General features: G+C 49.9%; 1 protein-coding gene and 2 long non-coding RNA genes across 4 annotated transcripts in view; 2 read left to right on the top strand and 1 right to left on the bottom strand.

Moving 5' to 3' along the window:
* The window catches only part of LOC308186078 (fatty acyl-CoA reductase 1-like), a 110,007-nt gene that overhangs the window by 65,335 nt on the left and 17,350 nt on the right, over nucleotides 1-27,322 (bottom strand). The gene's annotated exons all lie outside the window — the stretch shown is intronic.
* On the top strand, nucleotides 12,512-26,155 carry LOC308186095. The gene is made up of 2 exons (XR_013943909.1): nucleotides 12,512-13,134; nucleotides 24,875-26,155. It is a non-coding gene; the product is annotated as an uncharacterized lncRNA (long non-coding RNA).
* Nucleotides 13,333-20,236, top strand: LOC308186093. Its single transcript, XR_013943907.1, has 2 exons — nucleotides 13,333-14,075; nucleotides 19,495-20,236. It is a non-coding gene; the product is annotated as an uncharacterized lncRNA (long non-coding RNA).

Genomic DNA, 27,322 nt, shown 5'->3' with positions numbered 1-27,322 from the left:
TCTGGGCACCCCTGTGTCCTTCAGCCACTTAATGATGTTGTCGCCCACCAGCACGTCCAACAAGTAATTCATCTGCTGCCTGATGCAGGTGGGCAGGATGTGAGCCAGCAGCTGGGTGGTAAACACCGGCCCTGTGATGGCCGCAAACTTCAAAGCCATCTGCTTCTTCAGCGTGATCCGGTCCAGCTCAGCCAGCGCAATCTCTGTCAAGAAGAAGCAAAACGTCTCTCTCTTTTGTGTCCCAGAGCCTGAGCTTGGAGAGGCTGGACAGTTCCACCACGGGAAACAGGGTAGACTTTGGCCTCTCTTCCTCAAGATGGCACCTGCTGGGCAATCGCATCCCAGGGGAATGTCTTCAGGATGGCTCCACTCCTCTGGCAACCACAGGCCACAAGGCCCAGGGATAAGAGAGACCCAGACAAGCGCTCCTCCACCAAGGATGGGGAGGGCACGATCCTGCGGGTACATGCGACCCGCGATGCGACCTAGCAGAGCTGAACTAGGCTGACGCCCAGCAGTGCACACAGAGAACAGAGAGCGCTTTCACCACCTCAGAGCTGGACTTGGAGCTCCCCGCAACTGCTGTGCGCCTCACGGGTAGGCTCACAGCTGGTCCACAGCCCGGAGGGGGACATCTGTGCCCTTAAGCACAGAGCTCTTTCTGCTCAGACCGGAGTCGCTTTCCTGGCAGGGACCCCCCGGCTGAGCGGGTGACTCCGCAGCATGCCGATGCCCAGCCCCTCTCTCATGTGCACCCCAGGAAAGGACCCCAGCACAGCCGCGAACTCAGCCGCTCACCTTTCAAGGTGGCCGGCAGCACGGTGGTCTCCAGGCTGACGTCTGGTCTGATGGTGCAGACCCTGCCGCTGTTATTCCCAGCACTGGAGCTTGAGGTGGCTGAGACGAGGTGTGAAGTCTCGACTGCAGAAGCTGGGGAGAGAGAGAGAGGGAGCGCATGAACAAGGTGGGGCAAGTCCAACCTGTCACGGTCGGGTGCGCTTCATGGCCCGCACCGAATGCGGTCAGTGAGCGGGGCAAACCGGTTTCCACTGCAGTGTTTTTGTTTGCATCGCCCTTGCAACTCTTTTTCCGCCTTCAGACCAGCTGCCCAGCTGTACTGAATGAACGTCCCGCGACAGAACACAGCAGTTGCTGCCTTTGACAGCGCTACCTCCCACAGCCAGGGAAATTGCTGGTGATAATCCAAAAGGCAAAGCCCATGCAGGCTGTCCCCAGGGCAACAGCACTCTGCTTGGCATTGCTCTTGCAATTACTGCTCTTGCATTACTGCCAAGCTCCTCAGTTCCCAGCGCCTTTGCGGGCATTTATGGTTTTGGATTACAGTTTCCCAGGTCTGTCCCTCTCCTGCAGAAGAGCTTTCTTCTCAAGGGAGCTGGTGGCTTGCCAAGGTGACAGCAAGGTGTGCGGGAGCCCACACCTCAGCCAGATCAAGTTCTGTCCTGCTGCCAGATCGGACTCTGCCCAGACTCACTGGAGAGCCACAGGACACGGTCGTGCCGGGGGGACGGAGGTGCAACAGCGTCTAGCCAGTGCGCAACAAGAGTGCTTACCGACCAAGCCCTCCCAGTCGTCCTCTGCTTCTTTGTCCTGCCTCCCAGTGCGGAACAAGAGCATGTTGTTGCAACGCAGGCAGCGCAGCAGTTCCTCGCAGTAATATGGGATGCCAGAGCTTCTTTGGATCAGGAACCTGGGCAGGAGCAGAGCCAGCAGTGACCAACACCAGGGAAGTACGGTGCGACACAGTTCTGATGGGCGGGCGGCGAGTCACTCAGCCTCACAGGGTAACCAGCCTCTTCGTCACAGCTACGGCGCACTTCAGAAGGGGGCGGTCCTCCCACTGGCTTGGGCGTTTGGGACCCCCTGACCCTACACCGTTTGCTGGAGTCCGTGGGGAAATGGTCGTGGACAATGTCCCAAGCACAACACAGCAAGCCTGACCTTCCCTGTCCTCAGGAGCCCAGATCTGCTCTGGCAGCTGGCTGGACCCCTGCTCCTGGGAATCCCTCCTGCAGCCTGGCCACATAGGTCAAAGCCTTTTGCACGCCTCAGCCATGCTAAGGCTTGGGCACCCACCTCCCTCTGCTCTCCTCTTCTCTCCCCTTTCCTCCCTGCCTTGCCCTCCCTCCTCTGCAACAGCAAAGGGCTGTCACTGCCCGCGTGCTGCATCTTGGGAGCTGCCTATTCTTAGCTCCCGCCTGCTGTGGTGAGTCTTAAGGAGAAACCCAGGTCCTTGCTGGAGTCAAGGATGCTGCCAGAAGGCCCCGTGCTTCCTTTCCTGCGGGGCGACTTCCTTCCGTGGGCGGCGTAGGTCCAGCCCCTCCGGAAGAACTCCCTGGCCTGCAACATACCTTGCTAGATCCCTGGGGATGCTGACCACTCCAAGGTCCTGGCAGGCTTTCTGCACCACAGCTGCAGGTTTCAGCTCTTCCAGATGAAGGCAGCTGATTCTCTGGGACATTGTGCTGTCTGCTGCAGCTTTGAAAAAGCTCTCCGTTCTCTCGTGGCCAGGAGCTAAGCTCATGACCATGAAGAGCGTGACGCTTTGGAGCACGGGCCACATGATAATCCAGGAGGCAGGGTCGATGAAGTGGGCGTTGTCGATGACAAATATGCCGAATTCTCCTCCAAGGGTCTGAAAAAAGCAGACGGTTCTGTGTGGGGTCTGGCGGATTCTCAAGCGTCTTCTAGGGGAGGAAATGTAGCCCCTCTCTCCGGAGACAGAGAATACTCAGAAGTCTCTCCCCAGCCGCTTCCCTCTTCAGAAGCTTACTGGCTGTTCATTTCTGCGAGACTTTAGGGTCTCCTCAGACATCACTTGCCCTTCTGAAGGAGGGAACTTGGGCAAAGGAACGCAGAAGGCGTCAATCCTCCTCCAGGGCACATACCCTCCAACTTAACAGGAGGCGAGCTACTAGGCATATGGGGAGGGCTCGAGAGGGGCTTCTGGGAGGAGGGGCTCCTGGGCCCTGAAGGGCGATGACCCTGGCACATCGTCCTGCTGCCCACTCAGGCCGCTCTGATGTGGAGCCTGCAGCGGGCAGGGTTGTTTTCTTTCTCTGACCCAGGTGGAAGGAGGAACGCTCACCTTCTGTAGCACTTGCGTACAAGTCAGGTGCAACTCCCTTTTCCTTGGAGTGTCATGCATCTTGTGAATCTTGTCCGGGATGGCAAACTGGACAGGAAAGCGGAGTCAGAAAGAAACATCATCCTGGGACCAGGCATGCCTATCCACCAAGCTAGACGGCAGAGCAAAGCGCCTCTGCTTTTGCATGAGGTCAGCACGAGCCTCTCTCTTCACTGGCCTTTCCAGGGTGCTGACCAAGACACCTGGCTCATGCGCAGGACATGAAGTCACCACAGACAGGGAGCCTCCCCGGACCCAGGAATCAGAACGCGGTGCCATGAGCCCCGCAGCTCCCAGCCCGGAGCTAAGCCTGCCCAGCGGAACACCCAGACAACAACCAGACTACCTCAGGAGGCAGTCTCACCCTCTCGCTCCCACCTTGACGAGGAGAATGTCATTGAGGAGGCAATATCTGCTCTCTTCTATCGCCCCTTGGAGCTTGGCCTGCAGGGTGCGCTGCCTGTCCTCGCACGTTTCACCCGCCTGCAGGCCCAGAGCCCTGGCCACCAGCATACGGATGGCAGAGAAGGGCTGCCTCACGTTGGCCTCGGTCAGTTCCACGGTGACAACCCTGCGGTGCAAAAGCAAAAGGCACCTGAGCTGCAGAAAAGGCCCCCAGTAGCCCACGCCTGCCAAGACAGGAGAGCTAGAGATTCACGCCGCCTGGTTCTTACTGCAAAGGAACGCAGGGTGCGCAGTCCCGGGGGTGGGGGAGGAGGGCCAGGCACAGGGCAGAGGCATCGCAGTCTTCCACGAACGTCAGGGGACGGGCACGGGAAGGGTCTCAAAAAACCCACTTACCTGTGCCTGGCGGCCTGGCCTAGAAAGGCCAGCTCGGTAAGTAAGTGGCTCTTTCCAGAGCCCAGGATGCCTACATACGCCAGGATGTGCGGCTGTCCCAAAGCCTCATAGGCCTTCAAGCTGCGTTCAAAGAGGTCAATCTCCACCTCGCGACCTGTGAAGACCAACCAGGAAACAAGCTGCTGCAGCATGCTGAAAAGCAGGGCGGCATTCCCTTTTGCTGGTGCGGCGGCTTCCCCCCACCATGTCAGCAAGCCTGCCTACACCCAGGCCTCCTTCCAAGCCCCTCATCTCAGCTTTGGCACCACTGCCTTCCTTAGAGCACTAACAGACCCGCCTGCCCGCTGGCCACACGGCGCAGCTCCTAGGACCTCTTTCACCTCGGCTTCTCCTCCCAGAGGCAACGAGATTCAGCCAGCTGGACGCAGCTCCCCACACTGATCCAGCCCAAGACTGGAGGGCACACTTTGAGGCACTGCAGGCAGCTGCGCCCAAAAGGCATGCCAAACATCTCACTGCACCCTGAGCTCCAGAGCTCTTGCCAGCACCCTGTAGCTAAGGCAGCCTCTTCGGGCCTGTTCTGGTTTTGGCTGCGATACAGCTCCTTGTCTTCACAGGAGCTTGGAGCGAGCTGTGATGTGGTGGACTTGCCACCAAAGGAATGCTGAGAACACACTGAACCCTTGCCGAGCAGTGCTGGCACAGTGTCAAGGCCTCTGCACTTTCTCATGCTGCCCCACCAGCCAGCAGGCTAGAGGAGGGAGGAAGGGAGGAAGGGAGCGAGCGGCTGTGTTGGGCTCAGCTGCCTGCCGGGGTTAACCTCCAGCAAGGCGCACAGCTTTGGGCAAAGGGAAGCAGCTGGGGTTCTGAAGAGCGAGGACTTCTCTACTTACCCAGCAAGGGGCCATAGTCCGACCTCTCCTTGGTGAGACCCATGTCAAAGATGCTAGAAGGGGGAGAAGACAAAACATGCGTCTCACTTAGCTGGTCGGAAGCCAGGGAATATAGAGCCTGCTGTGTTAGGGGAGGAGACTCTCCGCAGGTAACTGCTTTTCTTTCCAGCAGCACGCTATCCGGAGCGTGCTCCCCGGCCAAAGTTCGAGTGGACATGCCAGGACAGCTTCAAGCACAAAGAAGGCCAGCAGCCGTGGCGGGACAGCAGAAGGTGTTGGGAGTCCCTCGCCAGAGGCCAAAACCAAAGAAAACCCAGATGGGGCAAAGAAGCCAGGGTGTGCTGTAGGCTAGTAGACTGCTTTGTCACCCTGGACAAGCAAAAGCAGCCTCTTGGAAAGGAGGACCTGTGTCACTTAGTGGCTCAGGACACCAAGCATCTGGCACCTTTGGCTCAAGTCTTTTGATAGTTTTCAAGAGACAGCAACGTTAACATTCAGAAGGTCCTCCAACTCTGGCCCAGAGGGACACCTGAGAACTGAGCAGGCAGACAGGAGGAAGAGTGGCCCAGTGGCCCACCTTTCCCCAGGGCGACATGACTGACCCAAAGCGTCCTGCGCAGAAGGAGCTGGGAAAAAATTCCTCCTTGCGTCAGAATGACCTCTGCCGTAGCCTTGCACGTAGTGGAGCAAGCACAGCGCAGGGAGCCCAGCGGAAAGCCGCTTGGACAAAGCCTGCATGGCTAGCGTGCGTCTCCAAAGCAGGACAACCTTCCCCACCCCACTGGCATCACTCCCGGCTCTCTTAGCAGCAGGAGACAGAAGGGCAGAGAGGTACAAAGCAGACCCGTGCCAGGCCTTTGGATCTTCTTGGCCACGGGGAAGGGATGTCTGTGGGAGACCAGGCTGGTCTCTTGCTGCACAGCTCCTTTTTGCTGGCCAAGGTTGCACCCTTGGGGTCCCTGTGCCCCCATCCAGATGGCTCGGAAGACACTCACCACTTCTCGGTGATCCCCACATATTGATAGATATGGCCGGGATTGGTAACGCCTTTCAGCTTTGTCTCCGGCAACTCCTTGAAGAAGTAACCGGGCAGGCGAGAGGCTGCGTAGGTGGCTTCATCACAGGACACCAGCCTAGGGTAGTGCACCATCAAGCGTGCAGCCAAGTTCACCTTATGGCCAATCACTGCCACAGAGAGAGAACATGTTGACATGGTTAGGAAAGCAGCCTTGCCCCACCCTTCAAGGCCAAGGGCTACTTCCCCTTGTTGTCCATAGGTGCATGCCCAGTGGACTGCACCAATAAGCACACAGAGCTGAAATCCACACGAAGGTCTTTTAATTAAATAACTAATTATATAACTCTGCAGAGTCAGGTGCTTGGCGATCTTTTGCAAAGCCAGCACACTTCAGACTTGAATCACCGTTATTTATACACAGCAAACTTGCAAAAGCTATCTCTTTGGCTACTTTCGATTGGCTATTACAGCTCACCTAACTTATGTCTACTGAGTTTGCACATTACAGAGGAAGAGCGGGGGAGGAGGGACACCAAATCCCACATCAGCATACATTAGCATTTTGATGGGTATGTTTTTTAATATGTTTATGACCCTTAATGAGCAAAAGGTTTCTATAGATCAGTCTGGAGCTGTTGTTCTCCTTCTTGTTTTTACCTTTTATCCCATATCTTCCTTGCTTCTGCTAGCTCAAGGCTGCCTGTCTCTCTGCTCCCTTATTTTCTCAGCTAAAAGACTATACGAGCTATAGAAAAGACTACACAAGCTGCGGGCCTCCCTATATTCCTCAAGGTTTCCTTGTGTTTTTTTTTTCCCCAGCTTTGGGACTACACCCTCAGGCACAGGTCAACCCAGCAGCAGGGCAAGCGGACCCAGCGGGAACCACAAGTCTCTGAGCCCATTCTCCCACCTCAGGTGGAGACCGGTGCCATCTGGGCCGCCACCGGCAGGCTGTGGCATATGTGCTTGCCCCAGCCTGCCCGTCTCTTCATGACTGACATCCTTAAGTGCACCCACGCCAGCCTCCCACTCTTCAGACTAAGGTGCGGTACCTGTATGTTCGGCCCTCTCAGGGTGGCCACAGAGGCCGCAGAACACCGTCCCGCTGGTGACCCCGACGGACACTGCCCCGGCACACGGGGAGAGAAGCGCAAAGTCAGTGGCGCCCCAGGCGCAGACCTGCTCGCCCCGCTCCGCCCCTTCCCACATCTCCCCTTGGCGCCAGCCAGGGCCACCTGCTGTCCCACAGCCAGTGCGTGTCTTGGGGACTTGGAGAGCTCGGGGCGCAACACACCCCGCTCACAAGGGACACGGGGAGGGCGCACGCAAGATGGCTTGGACCCTTCCCCTGAGGCACGATGGCTGCGACCTGCAGCAGGCCACAGCCCCTCTCATTAGTGGAGGAAAGCAGGTGCTGCCCACAGAGCACCTACAATGCCAGCGGCTTGAGATCACGGGGCTGGGCCCGAGCCCTGTTCCTGGCCCTGTTGCCCAGAGGGGCCTGCCTCTGGCACCAAGGAGCCTCGTGCCCTGGTGAGGGCTCGCTCCAGCACCACGACTGGCAGGCTCTGCTTGGAGGGCCTGCGCCTGGCTGCCCTGAGCTAAGCCCAGGGGCCGCCTGCTGCCTCTCAGGGTGCTGCCTCAATCCTGCCAGGGACAAAGGAGGCCAAGCCAGGAGGCCACGTCTCTTGCTGGTCAGCCCCCTTGCGCTGTCCCAGGCAGCACGCACGCCCTGCAACGCTGCCACACACTCACTCAAGTTTCCTCAGCGACGCGGAGCACATGCTGACGATCTGAAGAGCGCTTTCCAAGGCATGGATGCTCTCGTGCTGCAGCTTTGCTCCAGACAGTCCCAACACACAGAGGAACGTGCAGCCCTGCAGAGGACGGATGCAACACATCTGGTTACAGTGCCCATGGCCAGCAGCTAATGTCGTTCCGCTGCAGTCGCCAGGGAGACCAGCACAGCTGCAGGTCAACACAAAGCCACAGAGGACTGATCCCACCGGCAAGGCAGAGCTGCTTCTCAGTCCCTCTCCACTAAACAGACAAGGGCCACCCTCTGGGGGTGGGGTTGCTCCCCCACGCTCACCTTATCAAACAGGAGGCTTTTGTTGATTTCGCCCTTGTGAGGACTGAGGATTGCTGAAATGATCCTGTTGGCGTTAGAGAGGCCCCTCCTAAGATCCAGTAAGCTGGCCTCTGCAGAAAACTGCAGCTGGACAAAGAGGCTGGTGACTGGCCGTAGCTCAGACCACAGGTGCAGCGGCACATCCTCATCCATCTGGAAGGGAAGAGCACGACAGCTTTGCCAGCCTGTTCTCCCGGGGGTTCCTCTGGGCCCGTGCCATACACCAAGGGAGAGCAGGCGTGCTCGCAATACCAGGTACTACTGGAGGAAGGGTAAGTCCTCTGCTCGGTGCCAATCGCAGGCCAGCCCGCGGCAGGCAGGTCACAGCACAGTCATAGCACAAACGACAAAGGAGGGGAATGTTCCAGCAACACCCCATCTTGTGACAAGTACGGCCGCGAGGGGCGACCCTCTGGCACGTCCCAGGGACTTGAGCAGACTCGCCCGCTTGTCCTCGCCTCGTGCCCACAGCACGTCCAGAACAAGAGTCGTGGAAAAGGCAGAGGGAAGGCCACCTCCCGCCACCCGCGCCTCTTTGAGGAGCAGCACAAAACGGGCAGTTTCCTGGCACATGCAGCACCACTAGCCCTGGCGTCAGTTCCCCTGGGTTCCCGCCTCAGGCTGCTTTTCCTTTCGTTTGTCTGTTTTCACGAGAGCTCCACCCCTGCAATGCACACCTTCTTCTGCCCTCCCAAAATGCAGCCTCCAGCAGCGGTGGCCTTACCTTCCTGAGAGCGGCTGCCGGTATGTGCTTCTTCAGCCTTGCTGCCACTGTAGGATCACTGGACATGATAAGAGCTGGCCTTCGGTGCCCTAAGGGAAGCAAACGCAGGCCTTCACTAGCAGGACGGGACTAGAAGGGGGCTGAAAGACGGGGCTGGCGCTGGGCAAAGCAGAGCAAAGATTCTTTGGTGTTTCCTCCTGCTCCCCTCTGCAGCTGCTCGGCCGGAGCCGTCCCCTGGCAGGAGGGGGCGGCAGCGACAGCCTCAGCTGAAGCACAGGAGGGCCAAAGGTACGAACGTTGACTGAAAGGTGGAAGAGGGCAGAGGGAGTTCCTCCCTGGAACTCTGAAGCAGGCAGGCCCCACTTTTCCCGCCAGTCCCAGAACACGGTGAAGCAGGGACTCACTTATCCTTTCCAAATGCCGCATCTTCGCGTGTTGGTCAAAGCGGCCTGCAGCATCTTGGCGTTCCGATCCAGACCTGTGCTCCATCCTCAGAACCTGCAGACACGCAGAAGGAAAGTACTGCCACTGGCCGCCCCAAGGAGCCCCAGGAGACACAGCCGGCCCCTCCACTCTCGCTTTCCAGAGAAGGGCAGAAGCTCTTGGTGCAGCAAGCCCACTTCTCTGGATTTTCAGCTGGGACAGAAGTGCCTCCTCAGAAGGACCAGAGCCACGCAGGCATCACCCAAGCATGCCCCAGCTCTCAAGGACAGCTGCGGCGACCCACGGGGGACATTGCTGGTGGGGCCCAGACCCTTCCCGTGCTTCCCTCGGCCCCTCACGCCAAGCAAGCACAACCCAGAGATACCCCTGAGGTGGAAGGGCAACTGCTTCAGCTCTCCACCAACCCTTACGGCTACAACTCTCTCCACGTCCAGCGCCTCAGCCTTCTAGCACCTGCCTCCTTCCCTTCCGGGTGCGGGTCTTCAGAAAGGCTCTAGAGGCCAACCCGTCCACCTACCTTCAGAGACCGTTTGCCACCAAGAAGCTTGGTCTGGATCTGTTCCTGCTCACACAGCTCCCAGCAGGTGGGTGAGAGGATCACTTCACTTTTAACCGCAAGGTTTTGGGCCTCCATAACTTCATCCAGGGCCTGGCTGCAGATGAAGTAATGCTGCTCCCTGTCTCCGGCAGTCAGTAAGGTCATTTGCCCTGCGGAGATCCCTGGGGAGAGAGCGAGAAGCACTGACACCGGGGAGCTTTTGACCTCTATGGCCCCCCAGCACCTCAGCTGGCCAGCAGCTCAGCTGAAACCCAGCCTGGAGACAGGCATTAGGGAGGGGGAGGAGTAATGGTTTTAGACTAAAAAGAAGGAGATTTACATTAGATATTCTACTGTAAATTAGAATTGGCGTCTGCAAAGACACCAAAGAAGTCGACGCTGACGATGTGTTGGCACTGCCGGGCATCTCACCCTGCTGCCTGTGCCACCAGCCCAGCAGAACAGCAGGTTTGATCAGTGCCTGCTCTTTTTGATGGCACGCAGGTTGTAGCTGTCTGCTTGAGGAAAGATGGGAGGCTCTCAGATAGCGGGGAAGGGTGGAGCTTGAGGTGAAGAGGTGGTGAAGAGGTGGAACAAAAGCAAGCAGGGAGACACAGGTGATGTAAGGAAGGCTGCAGTCCGCTGCTGTCGCCTGCTCATTTGCGACAATCCTTCTCAGCAACACCAACCCTTGGCTGCTTGGCTGCCGGAACATGAGGCAGCTTCCCAGAGCCGACGCGTGCCTTACCCAAGCGGCAGGCAGGGCAAAAGTGCCTGTGCAGGGACTCGGTGTGGAATGCTGGCAGGGGAGGCTTTCCATTGGCGCTGGCCCCTGCAGAGGTGCCGGCCTTGCTCTGGAGGCAAGAAGCAGCCAGCAGCACTGGAGAGTGCCAGGGCTGTGCACGTGGCACAGCTGACCCAGCAGCGCCCATACCTATCTTCAGTTGGAGCTTCACACCCACGTGCGTGTCATGAGTGCCATGCTTCTTCTGGATTTGCTGGCAACACTGCAGCACCAGGCCGATGGTCTGAGGCAGCTGAGCTTCCGATGCTCTCCACAGCACCAGCACAGCATCCCCTGGGGAAAGGGAGGGGAAGGTGAAGGCTCTCCTGAGGGACAGCAGCAAGCGGCCAGCCGGCGTGCAGAGGAAGATGGGCTTGTGGGAGGGCATCCTCCTGAGGGACGGCACCCTGGCCACAGGGACCCCTCCCCTCTGCCGGGCCAGCCACAGCACCAGCCAGGGCGGCAGAGGAAGAGGGTGGGTGGCGGGGGGACCCTCTGCCCGGCACTCCTCCGCAGCTGCAGCGGCCAGAGAGCTGCTCCATCACGCCAGAGCACAGAGCAAGCGGCTCCCGCGGGAAACACTGCACAGCAGCAGGACACGGAGGCAGCCTCCTCCTAAGGACACACCTCCAAACTTCAGGATGTCTCCTCCAAAATCCAGCACATCTGCGGAGAAAGAGAAGGGAAGGCAGAGTTATGGGGGTGCCTTCTTCTGGAAGCCGTGGGGCAAGCCACTGTGGCCACAGCCCTGGCCCCTGCACAGCGAGCTGGGAGGCAGTGCCGTGGGATGCTACACAAGCACAGTACGCTGCAAGCTGGAAGGCACCTCTGGAGATTATCTGCTCCAGTCCCGCACCCCCGTCTCCACTCAAGCCGAGCCACCCAGAGCCACCTGCCTGGGGCCACGTCCAGATGCCTGGTGAAGGTCTCTGAGCGGGGACACTTGCAAATGCTGCCAAAGTGGTGGCCACCACATGCTCACGGTCAGAGACATCCCCCAGGATAAGGGGCTCATGAGGGCCACACACAGATGTCAGTGCCAGCATCCCTAGGTCACTGGCACGCTGGCACTCACTGGATGCCCCCAGCCTGCCCGGGATCCTAATGGCACCAAAGCGGTGTTCCATCGTGGAACTGGAACTGTCTCTCTGCAAGCACAGAGGCAATGCTGAGAAAGAGGGTGTCCCCTTGCTCATGCAATCAGAGAATGATCTAGGTTGGAAAAGGCCTTCGAGATCATCAAGTCCGACCATCCACCTGGCCTACTGAGTCCATATCGACTCAGTAGGCCAGTATCTGATACCGACGTCAGACTGACAGGCCTGTAATTCCCTGGAAAGTCCTTCCAGCCCTTCCTGTCGCCTGGAGGCACGTCTGCCAGCCTCCAGTCCGCTGGGGCCTCCCTGGTCACAGTGGGCAGCAGAAGAGACCTGCTGCGCTCCTGCCTCGCCACGGCAGCCCCACGGCTCCCACTGTCCCCCCAGGCCACAGTGAGCTCCACAGCCCTTCCAAGGAGGCAGGAGCAGGCGGAGCAGCAAGGCTGCCTCTGCCCTCGGCAAGCACCCTCAGGGCCCGATGTCCAACAGCCTGGCAGCATGGCTCTTACCCTCCAAAATGTCACACATGTAGTCATTGAGCGTTTGCGCCAGCTCGTCAGCTCCTCTGTCTGCGCCGCTCTGCTGGACGCACTTCTCTGAAAACGCAGTGAAACCTGCAGGAAGGACACACAGAAATCAGGACATGTCTACGTGGGCCAAAGGACCTGGCAGCCAGTCCCGTTCTGCCAAGCCCAAGCGCCCGTCAGTCGCTGCATCGCAAGAGAAGCCAACCCATGCTCTCTTTAGCCATCACAGCAGGAGTCCTCAACGGTGCCAAGATAGCTGTGCCATCTACGGGCCAGGGCTCCCGAGGGCCTGGTGGCTCGTTTCTGTGGAGGCTCCACCGTGCCCAGCCCACCTGAAAAATCCGCTAAGAACAGCACTCCCCCGATAACTGTGGGGACCAAGTTGTCCCAGATGAAGTCCTCAGAAAGAAGGAGATCGGGGAGGAGCACGGTTCTTTTCCCCAGCTCAGAGTAGCGGTATTTCCTCTCCCCGGCAGATGCCATGGTCAGCGCCCTGTGGTACCGGGGTACCTCAGCAGAAGATGACCATGCCCAGCTGGGAGGGAGGAGATGAAGACCCCTCAGCACCGGATGGTGCAGTGAGCCTGGGGCTTTCTTGAAGGACAGTTTAGTCTCTGCCGCCATGGGTCATCACAATCACCTGGCTGTGATGTCGTTCATAGGTCATCGCTTACTTATTGGCTGCCCTCCAGCAACACCGTGGGCTAACAGTGCCATCCTCCACAGCTCACTGCCTGCTGAGCAGCAGCCATTGTGACCCTGTGACCCAGGCGTTCTCGTTTACGCCGAGCCATGGCCTCCAAGGACTCCGTGGCCTCACTTACTCAAGGCAGTGCTGAGCTTGCATAGCCTCTGCACACAGCCAGTTGCCGTTTCCCGGCTCCCAGGGCCTCACACACTGCCTCCCCCACGCACACCCATTTGCTAACACCAGTCCCACCCCTGCAGTTGCACAGCCTGTTGCCACCTTCCCAGCATGGTGGCTCCTTCTGACTTGCGGAAAACAGACTCCACAACCAGTAAGACTGTAAAGTAGGTATGTTTATTCGGCGCTGGGCAGCACAGGGGGGTAGTTCCACCAAAGTCATGCGCACCTGACGCAGCAACTTGCCATGGTTATATGCCGCAAAGAGTTACATATGCATGAAGAGAACCTAGCACTGCTGTCACAGCACCTCGGCTCCTGTGAGAGAGGGAGTTAGGAGAATCTTATCAGGTAGAGTTAGAGCGCTGATAGTGTTAGTAATAGAAGAAGAAATAATACAATATTGTTTAGTATGTTACATTTGCGATGTACTGTTCCGAGGCTGCGCTTGGAAGATACAAAATATATGTGCAAGGGTAACATGAGAATGCAGCAATTCATGATGAGGAGTAAGGAGGATTAAAAGAACGCTCAATTTGCAAGATATCTAGATAACTGGGGCTTCTTGGACTCTGGGAACTGGGTCAAACCAACCTTGCGGTTTGGACTGAGACCAAGGGCTCAGAGAGCATGCGTGAAAAGGAAAGGTTAAAAAGTTCAACTCTGATGAAGACATCTTACTTCATCCCGACGACCACCCGGACGACCACCAGAGAGTAATACGCAAGCGCAGAAGGACTGATAAGATAATTAGCATACGAAGCGAGGCTAGGCGGAGCTAGGAAATGAATATGCATAGATGAGTTGTGAAACCTAATGCATATGTAGTATCTTAGGAGATAAAAGAGAACTAAGAGAACAAATCAGACGAAGTTAGATTTGGGCAGGCATGCCCCTAACTTCCGGCGCCTAATAAAGCACCTTCATATAATCACTTTGTGGATTATGTGTTTTCATGAACGCTAACATTTTGGCGACCCAGATGGGACCTTGCGGGCACTGCTGAGGCGGCTCGCGAACTGATCACGCTCCAGCCGGCACTGAGGAGTTTCTCGGGGAGCCATCGGCCGCGACCGACCCCCGCTGCTCACAACGTACCTCTGAAAGGGTAAGAAAAAGGTGCTTTCTGGTAATCGGTACCGATCTGGTCTGGGAGCCTGCCGGTCAGACGCGGCGAAAGCCACGCACGGTTGGGCTAGGGAATTCCCGTGGTAAGCCTAGGTGCCGTCCGTCAGACAGTCGCGAAAGCGCTGCAGGTTCGGCATCAGTGGTCTGGTTTTGCTGCAGGCTCAGCATCTGGTTCGGTTCGGTAAAAGCTATAGCTGATAATGGAAAAACTTAAAAGTATTCTGGGCGGTAATGCTTCGGTACCGCGATCCTCCCCTTTGGGCTGTTTACTAGCACACTGGAAGGAGGGGTGTTTCGGGCAGGAGTTACGAAAGGGTAAACTGGTTGATTACTGTAATGTTTGGTGGCCACAGTATGAACTAGAAGATCAAGAAAGTTGGCCAGAAAACGGAACCTTACAGTACAATACTATCTTACAATTAATGTTATTTTGTGAGCGAGAGTGCAAGGGGCCTCTCTGTGTGATTGCGTGATTGTGTTGTGAGTGAGACGCAGCATCGCTGCGAAGCGAGTGCGGAGTTCCGATCCGCGGTTCCGTATCCTCCGCGAGGGGAGCGGCCGGAGACGAAGCGCATGACAGACCGAAAAGAAGTGCTGCTTTATCCAAATGTTGATTGGTGGTGCCCAATACACGGGCCCGGCGGTGCATCTTGCAATCCTATTTCGTTCTTAAATGTTTTGAGTGTGACAAGGAGGAAGGTGGGAGCATTATCTAAGTAACAGTTTAAAAGTTTCGGTATATTTGCGGTGGTGTTTGGTCGGTTTCCCAAGTATCGGGGGAAGGGGGCTGACTGATTATCAAAGCGGTAGAACGGAGAGCCACTTCTTTGGTGGTTCGGGCCTGAGCCCTGGGAATTTGGTAAGAAGGGGGAGAGCGAATTTATTTAGGCCTCAGTACCTTTTAAACCCCCGTCTTGATGGATACACAGGAGTGATTCCTTGTTTTGTGTAGGCTTACTAACAAAGTGCATGAGAAAAATTAGCATTCGGCTTGAAATTCGGCCTTGTTGAAATGTAAATTTTGTGGAAAAGGTGGTATTGTTTGTCTAGAAGACGGAAGGCTGAGTGCTTCAGGTGTTTTTCCGAAGTCCTGCGGATTTACGATTGGAATGGGGCTCATTAATAATCTGAAATAGTGAAGTTTGTATGTGGAGTTTAATCCCAGAAAATTGGGACATTTGAGAAGACTAGGAAAACATAGTAAAAACCTGCAATAAAAAGGTTTGCGTGGAAATTGAAACAAGGGACAGTAATTAATATAAATAAATAAAAGGGAATGGGAAATCAAGGAAATGGGTAATATCCAAAACAAAGACATTTTAAAGAAAGCCTCCTTGGGTGTATATTGGCACATTGCAAGGATATTGTCAGAAGAGGGAGTGGGGGGGGCGCGGAAAGCAAGAGGATTTCCACTAAGTATTGCAATCAATTGTGGCCACTGTATAAACTAAATGGCCACTTTATGGATCAATCGACTATAACAGTGTCTTGCAATTAATGTTGTTTTTGAGGAGAGAAGGAAAATAGGATGAAATGTTGTATACTGATATGTTGTTTCAGCATCTTGGAGGGAAAAGGTATGGAATTAAGTTGGCCCCTGACTGAGCCTTTGGTGTTGGCATTAGAAAAGTACAGGCTGGAGGAAGATAAAGGAAGTGTTAAAAGGGTTGTTGAAGGTGTTAAAGGCTGTGTGGCATGTAGTATTTAACAGAGCTGTTTGAAGTTGAATGAGCAGGGGAAGAGGATGTAGGAATGTTAATAGTTCCGCCTCAACCCGAGGCTGAGATCTCTAAATCACAGGTGTGAGCCCTCTGGGGCGGAGGGACCATGATGGGTCCGGGAGAGAGTTGTCATGGAAACAGAAAAGCAGCTAACTCTTAAAACAACCTGAGTTCCTGTGTAAGCTCAGATTGCCAATGGGACCAACTTTGAAATGCAATGGAAAAAAAAAAAAAAAGACAGAAAATTTGGACCTGGCTTCAGAAAACAAACAGAGGCAATTGGCTAGCCTCTTTCTAGGGCAATCGGCCCCTGATATCAGAAAGAATTTGTCTTAGGCTGCAGGATAAACGTACAACAGTCAGAAATGACGGGGACCTGGGGCATCTACCCTAGCAGGTCCACTAGCTGAAATAAAGCTAGGAAACGAAGAGAGAGGCTTGAATTTTTGTTGTTGTTGGTTACAGGAGCTTCTTTCTCTGTGTTAATTAGTCTGTAAATGTAATAGGAGCAACATATTCAGTGTTAAATAGTTTAAAAGGACGATTGGGAACTAAGACAACTACAATAATTGGAGCCACAGGGAAGGAGGAGGAACGGCCATTCTTACAACCCCTTGATTTGCGTTTTGGGGGTAAGGAACTAACCCATGAATTTTTGGATGTACCAGAATGCCCGATTCCACTCTTGGGACGGGATCTATTAGCTAAATTAGATGCAACAATAACCTTTGAGGATGGAGAATTAATAATGAAGGTACCTGAGTCCAAAGTAGGACAAATCCTAATGATCAAAGATAAACCCTTTGTTAATATTCCAAGAGAAGTAGAAAATGCAGTTATACCAACAGTATGGGAAACAGATGTACCAGGGAAGTCGAAACTGGCACAAGCGGTAAAGGTGGAATTAAAGGAAGGAGCCAAACCTGTTCGAATCAAACAATATCCACTTAAGATAGAAGCTAGGCAGGGGACAGTGAAAATTATTGACAAATTTCTCAAACATCAGATTCTGGAAGAATGTAAATCGGAATACAATACTCCAATTTTTCCAGTAAGGAAGCCGAATGGTGAGTATAGATTGGTACAAGATCTTAGAGCAATAAATGAAATAACAAAGGACATTCACCCGGTAGTGGCTAATCCTTACACATTGTTAACATCTGTGAGAGAGAAATATAAATGGTTTACTGTGATAGATTTAAAGGATGCCTTCTTTTGCATACCTCTTGATAAAGATAGTAGAAAATTATTTGCCTTCGAATGGGAAAATCCTCAGAGTGGATGAAAGACACAATTAACTTGGACAAGACTCCCACAAGGCTTCAAGAATAGCCCGACCCTCATTGGAAGCCAGCTGGCCAAGGAACTGGAAATCTGGACAACGCAAGGACAAATACAGGTACCCAGAAGTCAGTATTTGCTGTTACAATATGTAGATGATATTTTGATTGCTACAGAGAATGAGTCGCTCTGCACCCAAATAACCATCGAAATTTTAAATCAGTTGGGAATGGGTGGTTATAAAGTTTCAAAGGAAAAAGCACAAATAGTTTGCTCAACTGTAACATATTTGGGGTGTGAGATTTCCCAGGGACAAAGAAGTCTGGGTGTCAATAGGATAAAAGCTATATGCACCATCCCGGAACCTCAAAATCTCCATGAGCTAAGGGCCTTCTTAGGAATGGCTGGCTGGTGCAGATTATGGATAAGGGATTATGGACTCATAGCTAAGCCCCTTTATGAAGCTCAGAAGGCACAGGATTTTATTTGGGGAAAAGTACAGAAAGAAGCTTTCAAGAAACTTACAGATGCCTTAATGAAGTCACCAGCTTTGGGCCTACCAGATTTATCAAAAGATTTCCAGTTATTTGTATATGAAAGACAACGACTAGCACTAGGGGTACTAACCCAGCGACTGGGAAGCTGGAAAAGACCTGTGGGATACTTTTCTAAGCAGTTGGATGCTGTAAGTGCAGGATGGCCCTCATGTTTGCGGGCAGTAGCGGCAACAGTTCTCTTAATCCAGGAAGCAAGGAAACTTACCGTGGGAAAACGTATTGAAGTTTTTGTACCACATATGGTAACAACTGTTTTAGAACAAAAGGGCCACTGGCTATCACCCAGCCGAATGATGAAATATCAGGCAATACTAACTGAACAAGATGACGTAACCTTGAAAACAACTAACCTGTTAAATCCAGCAGTATTTCTAGGAACTGTTCCAGAAGAAGGACCGTTGGAACACAATTGTGTGGAAATAATCGAACATACCCATGCCAGCCACGAGGATTTGAAGGATGTACCCCTTGAAAGGTATGACTGGGAACTTTTTACTGATGGTAGTAGTTTTGCGGAGAATGGAACACGATATGCAGGGTATGCAGTAACAACCCTGAAGACAGTAATCGAAGCAAAACCTTTACCACCTGAAACATCAGCACAGCGAGCAGAACTGACAGCCCTAACTCGAGCACTGGAACTGAGTAAAGGAAAGATGGTAAATATTTGGACAGATTCAAAGTATGCTTTTGGAGTAGTCCATGTTCATGGAGCATTATGGAAAGAAAGAGGGCTGTTGTCCTCACAAGGAGCCAATATAAGCTATCAAGAGGAGGTGTTAAATTTGATAAATGCGGTACAAAAACCAAAACAAGTGGCTATTATGCACTGTAAAGCTCATCAAGGAGGAACCTCAAAAATATCAGAAGGGAATCGGCTGGCAGATCGAGCAGCTCGACAAATTGCTCGGGAGGTGTGGAATGTAATGGCTTTGGTACCACTCAAGGTAGGCCCCACTTGTCTTAATCTTCCCAAGGAACCAAGATATTCACCAGAGGATGAGAAATTAGTACATCTCCTAAAGGCCCGAAAGAACTCTGATGGACGGTATGTAACCGCTACGGGCCAGGTAGTAATACCCCCCTTGGTGATGTGAGAAATACTTCAGACAAGACATAATGAGTGTCACTGGGGTGCAGAGGCAATGGTAACATTTTAAAACGTAGCATCATCTCTACACATATGTTAACAATGGCAAAATCAGTAATGTCAAAGTGTGAGATTTGTCTGAAAAATAATCCAGTAGCAAGAAAACATGCTGAAATGGGAAGAGTTAGAGTAGGAATAGAACCAGGAGATTACTGGCAAGTTGATTTTGTAGAGTTACCTAGGACTAGGGGATGTAGGTATTTGTTAGTAGGGGTTGACACCTTTTCAGATGGCCAGAAGCCCTTCCCTGTCGCACCAATCAAGCTAAAGAGACAGTAAAATGGTTATTGCGGGAAATCATTCCGAGGTTTGGGGTACCATTAGGAATATCCTCGGATAGGGGGCCGCACTTTGTTGCATCTGTGGTTAAAGACGTAAGCCGGCTATTAGGAATTTCTTAGAATTTACATACTGCATGGAGACCCCAATCTAGTGGACAGGTTGAAAGGATGAACCAAACTCTAAAGGGACAGATCAGTAAAATCTGCCAGGAAGCCAAAATACAATGGCCACAAGCTTTGCCTATAGCTTTACTGAGAATAAGGATAAAGCCAAGGAGTGGAATGTCAGTAAGCCCGTATGAGATTACGTATGGAAAGCCTTATGAATCCCCAGAACCAAATCCTAATATGCATATAACAGGGAGCCAGGATGTTTATAATTATGTATTGTCTCTTGGTAAAACTTTAGCTCAACTTCGAAGTGTTCTGGTGTGGAACCGACCGTTGGCACTGGAAAATCCTGTCCACGACATTCAGCCAGGTGACCGAGTGTACATTAAAAACTGGAATGAAGAACCCCTGAGAGAACGGTGGGCCGGACCTTATCAAGTATTATTGACTACTTTTACAGCTGTAAAGGTAGAAGGGGTGGATGCTTGGATTCATTATACTCGGGTGAAAAAGGTTCCCGAATTTTGGTCAGTGCGAGCAATCGGAGATACAAAACTACAGATGAGGCGCGTATAACCATACAATGTTGGGGTTCTTAACAACAGTAACGATAACAGTAATTGTTTTGTGTAAGTACGTTGTAATTGGGTTCCTAGAAATACCAGAAAAATATAAGAAAGAGGAAATATTCAGAGGAGAAAATGTTTCTTTGGAATGTGGAATGCACAACGATAAACCAATAACAATTAGCTCTCTACAGGTGGTCTGGGGAAAAATAAATGACTCCGGACAGAGCCAGGAAATATACGTAGACACAACCGGGGACAATACAGGATTGAAGGCTGGATGGAAAGGGAAGGCGTACGTAAGTATAACCATAGAATTGGGCCAACAACTGAGAGGAGCTACCACCTGAACCCTGTTTAGTGTTACTAAAGTCAACAAAGGAAACTACCGGTGCATGGTAACACATGAAAATAGCACAGATTACGGGATAAGAGAAATATTGGTATATCCGAAATTGGATAAAGGAATATTGGTAGCCCACCAAAAAGGATCTAGAAGAAGAAGAGAGGGCCAGGCACCATGGACACAAGTGGTACAGATCCCACCTAGGCAACCATCAGAGAATTTACTGGTAGGATTGATTAAAGATTTTGCCATAATGAAAGGAACTGATAGAATTACTGCTTGTTTGCCCATCCCAAAAGCAACGGGGGACCCGCTTGAGTGGGGTATAATAACCTCCCCACTGCCCCAAGTAAAAGGAAATGAAACAATTCAATGTAAAGAAGTGAAAGTTCTAGAGAGGATAAATGTTACACAATACTATAGGAAACTGAGCCCCCCAACATCAAGGTCTGAATGTGAAAAGAAGAACTACCATTTCATAACAATAGGCAGATTTAAGAATGTGGGACAGTGTTATTACGACGAACTACGTGTAGTAGAAGGAGTTAGAGAAAAGATTGTTTGGGAATGTCAAGAGAAAAATAAGCCAAAAGGAATGAAAGGGTGGGATAGTGATTGGACAGTAAGTTTATTGCAGAAATTCCAGTATGGAGGGAATACATCATGGTGTATTAAATGGCAGGGGAAGCAGAATGGAACTGATCAGTTTTATACAGTAAGCCGGGTTGACAGTAGTGGTAGACAAGAGTCAACAAAGGTAGCTTGGTGGACTTGTGAGAAGAAATATACTTGCGACAGTAATAATGAAGATATCAAGCACTTACTTCCGGTATTGATAGCTCTTAGGGCAGGATGTGCTTGCCGAGGAATTAAGTACAATTCGGAAAGAAATAGCCAGGCTAGTCAAGTCGCAGTGGATTGTAGCTATAGTACCATACAAAGTCCAGGACAATTTGTATGGGCAGCCAGTAATGGAACTTGGACTACACACCCGCCGATAGATGGGGAAGTAAAAGAAATAACTCTAGGACTCCCTCCCCACACTGCGTCCAATATGGAAAAAGTCTCCTTTTAAGGGAAAGTTGGAAACCCTACAAATTAGTAGGGGAAAAAGAAGTTTAGAAGAAGGGGCAGATGAAGATATATGGCATGAACCCTCGGATGGAGTAAAATTCAGTTGGGCGTTAGAATCTCTATTTGCACAGGTAGCTACTTATCGAAATAGGGAAATGATTTATAAACTTACAGGACAAGTGAGTAGACACGAGAGCCACGAAAGAAGGCTTTAGAGACCTTAATATCCAACTACAATCTACAACTAAAATGGTGCTACAAAATCGATTGGCATTAGATACACTGTTATTAAAGGAACATGGAGTATGTGGATTTCTAAAAGATCATATTGATCATTGCTGCATCCACATTTCAAATGTGACTATTGATGTAGAACATGTCATAGAACAACTGGCTTGAGTGGAACAAGATGCAGAACAGGAAGAGAAAGATATGACAACAAGCTGGTTGGATAAAATTTTTAGTGGATGGAATATTAGTAATTGGGTTAAGTCCTTACTGGAGACAATAATTATATTGGTGATTGTAGGGGTACTAATTTGGTTAACATTTATAATGCTGAAAAGTCTGATTCTAAGGAAGACAACCTAGAACCGGACAGTGATGCAAACTATTGCTCAGCAAATGGAACCACATCCTCAATATCCTCCACCGGCATCTAACAACTTTGGATTTCAGAGAAAGAATCTGAGGAACCCAGGAGGTGAAATGGAATGAAAACCGAATAGACAAGATCAGTTTCAGATCAAGTGAACCCAACCAGAAGGGTGAACGTAACATAAAGCAGAAGTGGTGGACTTATGAAATGTTGTGACAATCCTAATCTTTGTAATTTCCTTGATTCTTAATGATGTAATTTTCCATGATTATATTATTGGTGAGCACTGAGTATAAAATATTTCAGTTAGTTAGTGAAAGCATTTGCCCTCCTCGAAAGGAGTGAAATGCTTTCAAAGGGGGGAAATGTTAGTAATAGAAGAAGAAATAATACAATATTGTTTAGTATGTTACATTTGCGATGTACTGTTCCGAGGCTGCGCTTGGAAGATACAAAATATATGTGCAAGGGTAACATGAGAATGCAGCAATTCATGATGAGGAGTAAGGAGGATTAAAAGAATGCTCAATTTGCAAGACATCTAGATAACTGGGGCTTCTTGGACTCTGGGAACTGGGTCAAACCAACCTTGCGGTTTGGACTGAGACCAAGGGCTCAGAGAGCATGCGTGAAAAGGAAAGGTTAAAAAGTTCAACTCTGATGAAGACATCTTACTTCATCCCGACGACCACCCGGACGACCACCAGAGAGTAATACGCAAGCGCAGAAGGACTGATAAGATAATTAGCATACGAAGCGAGGCTAGGCGGAGCTAGGAAATGAATATGCATAGATGAGTTGTGAAACCTAATGCATATGTAGTATCTTAGGAGATAAAAGAGAACTAAGAGAACAAATCAGACGAAGTTAGATTTGGGCAGGCATGCCCCAACTTCCAGCGCCTAATAAAGCACCTTCATATAATCACTTTGTGGATTATGTGTTTTCATGAACGCTAACAATAGGATTAAACTAGTGGATGCTACTTAATGTCTTTGCTAACTATTGTGCATTGTGCAAATTAATTAAAGCAAGAAGCTTTGGGCCCCTTACCAAGGTTGGTCTCTTGATAAAAGTGTGAGCCTATCTTAAGGAATTGGCAGAAGCTGGTCCTGAGGGTGGACAAGAGCCAAGGAGCAACTGAGTCTGCGCAAAGACAAGAGGTCAGCTAGCGGTGACGAGGAAGAGTCACCAACCTCCATCCCCATGAACCCTGGCCACCACCACCAGGAGACACTGCGCAAGCGCAGATGGGAGGAGCTTATGGAAATGACTTCTTGAACTAATTTTAAGATGAAGCGGGGACAGGTTATGACTATGTATAGGCGCATTGTGAAACTTCATGCATATGTAACTCTTTGCTGCATATAACCATGGCAAGTTGCTGCGTCAGGTGTGCACGACTTTGGTGGGACTACCCAAGTTTTCCAAAATTACTGTGTGCTAGAAATCTAGAGTTGATCCCCATTTTAGCAGTGTGGTGCTTTCACTCAGGTGGACGGCCGAGCTCCACCACAACTACTCTCTCACTCCCCTCCTCAAAGAGGAACAGGGAGAAAATACGATGAAAAGGGCTCAAGGGTTGAGATAAGGAGAGAGAGATCGCGCAGTAATTATTGTGATGGGCAAAACAGACTCAGCATAGGGAGATAGTAAGATTTATTGCTGATTACTAACAAGCTAGAGAAGTGAGCAAGCACACAGCAAGGCTGTTCCTCACTCCTCTCACTCTCCCAGCTGCTGTGTGGCCCAGCGTTTTTTTTTTCCCCTGTCTTAAATATGCTCTCACAGAGGCGCAAAACAACATCGCTTACTGGCTCGGCTCTGGACAGCAGTGGGGCCCTTACCTAACATGGGGCAGCTTCTAGATTCTTCTCACGGAAGCCACGCCTATGGCCCCCTGCTACCAAAGCCTTGCCACGTAAACCCACTACAAGCAGGTAGATCCAGTCCCTAGCCACAGAGTAACAGCGCGAATCAATAACAGTCGGTCTGTCCTGTCTCTTCTTTTGCTGTACATTTGATTTACAAATATTTTATTCTCCACAGGATACAGCTTAATGCTGTAGAAATGTATATAGCTACTTCTTCCTATGAGGTTATAAAAAAAAAATAAAAAAAAAAAAAAGTAGAAATAAGTTTAAGACTGGAAGAAGGCAAAGAATATAGATAACATTCATCACCAGAACCTTCCAGAATGGTTGCTCAGTTCTTCTGGTCTGGGGGGGCGGCTGGGGGCTGGGGGCAGGGAATGCAGGCTGCTGTTCAGTTAAGGTCAGTGGACCACTGACACGACCAGACTGAAAAATGCAAATACATAAATAAAATTCAGAAATTATTCTATTCTGGCTGGAAAAGTTGTTTCATGTTGTTCCATCCATCCAAGAAGAAAGGTGGAAAATAACAGTGACAACGTGAAGTTTAAGAGAAGAAGAGATAAGGAGTGAAGGATGGAGGATGAGGATGGTAACATAAGCAGCAAATGCTGGTTAGTAATTAACCTCTTAGAAGATCACTAGAAAAGAGATATTTAAATAGGAGATTTGTTTTGTTTTGTTTTGTTTTGAAAACACTGGCTTGTGCTTTTAAGGGTCACCGATCATCTGAACTGTTTGCAAGGTCACTGCCTGAAAACTGGAAAACTTGTTCAATAAAATTAACAATTCTGTATTTTGAAAATGATACCGTTTAAATACTAAACTTCATAAACGTTATAATTTGTGTATTACGTTTATGAATCCAGTAGTTCTTAACTGAAAACAGAACCAAATGTTTTAATTAAGGTTCAATAGAAAATAAATGTATTTCAACTTTCCAAACTCATTTTTCAGCAATTTTAGCCTACTGTAATTCCAATTACTTCATTCAAATCATGCTTCAGTCTGATGTAACAACAAAATCAAGTTTAACTCTCCTTATTCCATTATTGCCTAACATTTTCCCAAAGTAAAAGTAATTTAGATGCATATAAAAGACACCGCATGTAACCAGCACAAAACCAGTCACTTCATTTTTAATGTGCATAAAAACAAACAAACCACACACACAAACCCACACACATGAATGGTTAACTTTTTGTTCACTTTTTTTTCAGACAAAACCTTCATCTTACTTCAGAGAGCAATGTATTGAAAAGCTGAAGGAGCTCCCTCCTTGAAATCACCCATTCCTAGAGTCAAAACGTTCAGTAATTCATCTACTCACAAACACCTTTTCTCCTCTTCCTCCACAAATTACGTCTCATCTCAGAGCAGAACCATGCTACTCTGCCATGTTATTATACCTTCAGCTGGGATTTACATGGCTGGGATTCGTGTACTTTTAGACCAGCAGAGATCATTCAATAAATTCGTTTGACCTCCTGCATACTGCAAACCACAGAGTTTCACCTCAACATTCCCACATCAATCCTGCAGCTCCTAGTTCAGCTATTTTATGGTTTATGATTATAGCTAAGCTTGGCAAACATTGCTGAAAAGATCTACAAACTAAAATTTTGCTAAATAATGCTCATAATGCTATCAACTCATTTTCCAGAAAGATTCATACCCATGTTTTTTCAGTTAGAACATTTTTAGGAAGCCAGATTTTGACTGAAAACTTATCACAGAAATATTTATAAAAAATGGCCAGAGATAAAAGTGTTCAGCAACGACCATCCTAAATCTATTAACAAAAACAGTGCTGGTGATGGATTGCTACTCTACCAAGGACAAACTGTTAAAAACACACAAGGTAAATTCTTCACAAGTGGTAAGTATGTTCCCATTGTGCTTGTAGGTTCACAGTTGCTTTAAACCAACCCAAGTTCAGGCTGCTACCAAAAAGACAGCTGTGCCAATCTCCAAAAAAAAGCCCCTGTTGCTGCTATTCCCCTTGCGCTAGCCCCAGTTCTGGTCAGGCTGTGTGGAGAGCTGAATACTCTTCTTTTTTGACGTAGCTGGATTGGCTTCTTGATTAAAACTGTTACTCAAAAATTGCGTTGGCACAAGCGTTCAAAGGAGGAGGAATGAATGCATGCATTGAACAGATCAGTTCATTCTTTTGGATTGCAGCCTCCACTTTTGATTGCAACCTCCATAATTAAGAATACTTAAACCAACCATGAAACTGAAGCCAGACTGGACTTTAGACGTGATATTGTCCTAAAACCAGACTTAGAGCTTTCAGTTCTGTTCTAAGCTTTGCCACGACCTCCTATCTGGTTCTGGTTAGCAAACACATCTGAGCTGAACATTCGGCGATATTTAACTCTCAACTACCACACTCTGGGAACTAAAAAGTTCTTTAACTAAAAAGTTCTTTTTCTTAGAGCATGAAGATTCCTGAAAGGACAAAGCATCCTAATAAATTTTTAGTAGCGTAACAAAAGGTAAAGGGCACGGTCACCCCGTATCTCCATAGCTCCAACAGGATAGTTGCTACCACCCCTGCACAGCTTACACCCACTCCTCATCCTCCCAAGTATTAGTCAGCCCAGTATATCAAATTCCCTTAGATACAGACGACTTTCTAAGACTTTGTGCTTTCATCATTTCCTCCCCCGCTACCACTGTGCTCCCATTACAGCCTTAAGCACAACTGAAAGGGCCAGTGTTCTTGCCTCACAGAGAGGCATTTAGTTATGTTTTATTGCTTCTAATTAACTAAGGCAAGGACTCGGAGGGAGCGGTAAAACAAGAAAGGCTGGCTTTTGATAGCGTTTTTACTTTAACTTGCTACATCCTTCTAAATTCTTAAGTTGACCTGTCAAGGCACAAAACAAAGCGCACAATAGCAAGAATGTTCAAATGAGTGCTTGGTGGAACAAAAACCCACAGAAGTGCCCCAAAACTTTCTTTCCTCGGGACATTTAATCTTTATTTCAAACTTCTGGATATACATCAAAATCTATTTGAGTTTCCTGTGCAAAGGCATAGTGCAACTTCAAAAGAAAACGCATTAAGCTCTTTTTCATTATGCAAAGCAAAGCGGAATAGTTGCTATACTAGCCAAAAGTGACCAGAAACCAAAAGAAACAACACCTGCTAGCATTTTCCCACTTTTCACAGTAGCTCTGTTATTCCTGCTTTCAGAACTCAGCAGTATATGAGTATCGTAGATGTACGCTCAGTTACTTGTATCTGTAATGGATAATGCCGTGAAATACATTTTCCCTCAGTGGCTAAGCCTTCTAACTGATGATGATTTTACCCTTCCGAGTAAACAAGATCAAAACCAATCAAGATGAACGATGTCAACAAATGCAAAAACACTGCAGACTATAAAAAGCATGACATGTTAAGAAAGAGGCCAAAGCTTTCCTTGGATAAAGTCCAGCCTTAGACCTAGAGCATAACTGATTAATTGGTAAAGGACAAATGAAGAAAGAGAAAGGGAACAAAATTGGGCTTAGCTTAAGTATTTGGCCAGAGTATCTCAACACGCTTCGTAAGAGAAGATGAATACTACCCTTTTTTAGCTAAGGAAAGACTGCCGTATCTACTAAGGAATTCAGTGCTGGTCAGAAGTACCCTGGTTGCTTAGCTCCCAGACATATAGT

This window comes from Anser brachyrhynchus, assembly GCF_964034855.1.
Source record: "Anser brachyrhynchus genome assembly, chromosome: Z".
Classification (NCBI taxonomy): domain Eukaryota; kingdom Metazoa; phylum Chordata; class Aves; order Anseriformes; family Anatidae; genus Anser; species Anser brachyrhynchus.
The sequence above is the reverse complement of the archived record's forward strand: the minus strand, read 5'-3'. Positions and strand labels throughout refer to the sequence as shown.